The 4,296-nt window shown below is 43.8% G+C and overlaps 1 pseudogene; it reads right to left on the bottom strand.

Moving 5' to 3' along the window:
• LOC109835609 lies at positions 1,729–2,537 on the bottom strand (annotated as a pseudogene).

Here is a 4,296-nt window from a genome sequence, read left to right on the forward strand (position 1 = left end):
GAAAAAAATAAGGAAATAAATTATAAGAAACTTATTTCCTGTAGTTTTGTTGTTTTCTTTTGTTTGGTTCATTCTTAAAAATAAGAAATGAAATGAGATGAGGTGAGTTGTCATTGTATTATTGGGTGATGTGAAGAAAGATTAAGAAAAGTGTTTTCATAACTTTTTGGGATGAAAATGGAGAAATGAAATGTTAATGAGATGAGGTGAATTGTTATAATATTTTATTGGATGATGTGAGTGATTTGAAATGATGAAAAGAGATGAGTTGAGTGATGTTTGGATGAAAATAATATTTTATTAGATGTGGTGGATGAGTTGTTAGATGAAAATAATATTTTATTAGATGTGGTGGATGAGTGGTTAGATGGAAATAATATTTTATTAGATGATGTGGATGAGTTGTTGGATGAAAATAATATTTTATTGGATGTTGTGGGTGAGTTTTAGGGATGGAAATGGAGGAAATAGTATTTTTTGAGATTTTCATGTTTTCCATTTCCATTTCTTGGTTTTCTTGGTTTTTAGGAAACCAAACAAACAGCCCCTTGAAACGGAACTTGCAGAAAGTTTTTCTACAAAAATATCATAAGGGAATTTGATTCCATGAAGTGTCCTAGTAAGAGGGAATTATCTACGTCTATTGTTTTATATGTCCGTATGACTTTTAGTATTTGGATTTTGATACTGAACATCTTTGAATGAAAAACGTCAAAGGTTAATCTGAATATATTATTAACTTCCTTATGAAATAGAGAAGACACTTCTCTATTCCCCCGCACAATAAAATTTTCTGGCTCCACTTATCACTTCTCAGAATTTCAGCTTTTTTGTAAGCACTTATCACCCTCGGATTGACATGTTGAGAGGGATAAATTGCAGATAACTCCCTCTGGGTCATAAATTGATGTGCTTAGAGTTCAAAAGTGGCACTTTTATGATGCCAAATTCATATAGCACAGTTTTTAACAAGAATCTTGAGACCATCACCTTCGTGTAAGAGTTCATTGCAGCCAGTCTCAGAAACTAATCCATCAAAACTATGAAGGTGTACGCTATAAGCTCAATTCCCATCACTACAGAGACTTCCTTATCTACAAATTTGACAATGCACTTTACCTGATTCTAAAGACATGCTAAACATTTGGCATTGTGAAAGATCATTGAAAATAAATCAAATTTCGTCAATTTATTTCTCTTCAGTCACAAAGATGGATGATGAGACTGTAATTCTATAAACATTGGTGCTACACCACCAACAGCAATTTACTTACCCTTGTTGATGTTCAAATGTAATAATCATCCTCTTCTTCGCCCTCCGAAAGAAAATCCTGACCGGGCAAGCCCGGCCCAAACATATCGAAAACGCCATCCTCGGCATCCTCTTCCGAAAACGCAGACACCCATACCACTACGCCGGCTGCCACAGACCATCAGGGCATACCGGCCCAACAATTTCCTCCGCCGCAACGTCCAGCTCCTCATCACGCGTCCCTCCTCTCGTAATACTGAGCCCAAAGAACCCACTCCCCTCATCCCCCTCCCCCTCAAAACTCGTTTTCGCTGCCTCACTCCCGACCTCAAGCACCTCACTCCCCCACCTCCACCGCTCTACCACCCTCGTCCACGGACCCCAGATCGCGCCTCCCTCCCCAACACGTTTCCTCCCGTCCCAACGACCACTCGTCCTCAGCTCCGCCTCCTCGCCTCCTGACGCTGTCCCTAAAATCACGAGTCGTCGAGACGCAGCACAGCCCAGTCAAATCCGCCTCGCCATCGAGTGCTGGGCATCTGCCTCTTCAGCGCCCAGTCCGCCGCCTGCGCTTGTCTCCACCGTCTCACGAAGACCGCCCGCCCGCTCAGCTCCGCCGCCAGCCCGTACCACCTCTTGGCATGATCAGCTCCCTCGCCGCCTCCTCGTACTTGGCGTTGCCGCTTATGAACCTTCTCCTGTACCTCACCTCTTCTTCCCCTTGAGCTGCATCATCCTCGCGAAAGCTATTTGTTCCGCTCCGCTCGTGGAAGGTCCTGAAAGTGCTTAATTGAGGTCAGGTTGGTGGGCACTTGCGGCCGCAGACGGAGCAGACGTAGGAGAGGAGGGGGCCGCTGGGGAGGACGGGCCCTTGCGCTGAGGGGCGTCGAGGCTGCGCCGCTGTGGCGGCGCTGCTGGAGGGAACCAGCCGGGTGAGGTGGGTGAAGGCGTGGCGGTTGGCGTAGGCGGAGATGTGCGTCAGACCGCGGCCGAAAGAGCTCGCGCGCGGCGAGGGCGAGGGGCGGGCGGCGTAGGGGGGCCGCGCGGGGGGCTTGTTGTCGAGGTCCCACAGGACGATCGAACCTTCTGCTGGCCGGGGGAGGAACACGCCGGTGGTGGGGTCGGGAGACAGTCGATCTGGGGCGGCGCGCAGAGGGCGGCGCGTGCGGGGCCGGGGCGGGGGAGATGTGGAAGCTTGACGGTTTGGGAGGCGCGGGGAGGGGAGGAAGAGGCAGGAGAAGAGGAGGAGGGGCTGGAGAACGGGTGGCGGGATTTCGTTATACATCGTCGTCTCCAGCGCCGTGATGGAGAATTAGGGAGATAAAATTGGAAGGGTTTATTTTAGGGAAAATTTGTAAAATAGACCATTTTTATGAAATATACGGCGAAATAGACCACTTTGAAAAATAATTAGCAAAATACACCTCTTTTGAAAAAAAGGTCAATTTTGAAAAACAAAGCTCAGAAAACATACGGGACTACTACTCCCGTATGTTTTAGAGCCAACTAATCACGGATTAGTGATTCAGAAAACATACGGGACTAGTAGTCCCGTATGTTTTCTGAGTAGAAAATTTCACTAATTCGTGATTAGAACATACGAGACTACTAGTCCCGTATGTTTTCTAAGCTGTTTTGTAAAATAGACCTCTTTTTGGCCTGTTGACCAAAAAGAGGTCTATTTTGCTAATTATTTAGCAAAACGGTCTAAAATAGACCTCTTTTTGGCCTGTTGACCAAAAAGAGGTCTATTTTGCTAATTATTTAGCAAAACGGTCTATTTTGCTAAATAATTAGCAAAAACGTTTGCTAATTATTTAGCAAAACGGTCTATTTTGCTAAATAATTAGCAAAAACGGTCTATTTTACAATTTTCCCCTTTATTTTATTATTTTTTTTCCTTTCCTCCCCCCCTTTAGAAAACGGATTGGGATCCTCTACTAATGCATAGTGCCTCCTAATATCTCCTAATGCATCTCCACCTTTCATTGTATAGTAGCTCCTCGTATTTTGTGCTTATGCACAAAATGAAAGGTAAAGATGCATTAGGAGATATTAGGAGACACTATGCATTTATAGAGGATCCCAATCCTTAAAAAACCCAGTAAGAAATTCATTTTTTATATAGGAAATCCGAAATCCCCACAAGATATCCACCGTTGAGCTTCTATTTGTCCATGAAGCCAACATGAAATTATGCTCATCCTAATTGAATTTTGGAGAGGATGAATTCAGGATGTTTAGAGGGCATTGGAATTTTTTTTTTGAGGGATTTGAGTAAATTTTAGAGGGAATAAAATATTTTGTTGGATTCAGAAAATATAATATAAAAATAAAATAGACCCCGTCAGGAGGATATTGTGGAGAAATCAGAAAAACCAGATTTTCTGGCATAAGTCGACTCATGCACAAGGATAAGTCGACTTATGGTAAGTCGACTTGACAGTGTGCACAAGTCGACTTACGATCTGCGCTGGAATTGTGAATTTTTTCCTCTGCCAAGTCGACTTATCAGGTTTGATAAGTCGACTTACGAAGTGTGCTCCAGTTGCTGTTTCTCTCTGCCAAGTCGACTTATGCTGTTTGTTAAGTCGACTTACGACGGGTATTTTACATAATCAGGTTTCCTGTTTGCAGTCTGATTGGGTTTTTGTTTTGGTATAAATAGGGAAACGATTTGTTAGGGTTTTGTATAAGAGATTGAGGAATCTTTTGAGCATTGTGAGAGGGAGATATTGTGAGCAAGGTGAGATCTTTGGTTGAGGGTTAGTTTGAGAGTTTTGTGTGATTGTAACCCTTTGTACTCTCCTTGAATTAGTGAAATCTTCCCATCCTCTCCCCGTGGACGTAGGCAAGTTGCCGAACCACGTATATCTCTGTGTTTGGTTTGATTTGTCGTAATTGGCTTGATTTGTGCAAGAGTGTGGCTTTCTTCTTCCGTGATCACAAGTTCATTGTGTGTGCGTGCAACGCTTCCGCATAGGAGCGCGACAAGTGGTATCAGAGCTCAGATTTCAGATCTGGGGTTTTGCATTAGGTGGAGG

This window comes from Asparagus officinalis, chromosome 3 (genome assembly GCF_001876935.1).
Source record: "Asparagus officinalis chromosome 3, Aspof.V1, whole genome shotgun sequence".
Classification (NCBI taxonomy): domain Eukaryota; kingdom Viridiplantae; phylum Streptophyta; class Magnoliopsida; order Asparagales; family Asparagaceae; genus Asparagus; species Asparagus officinalis.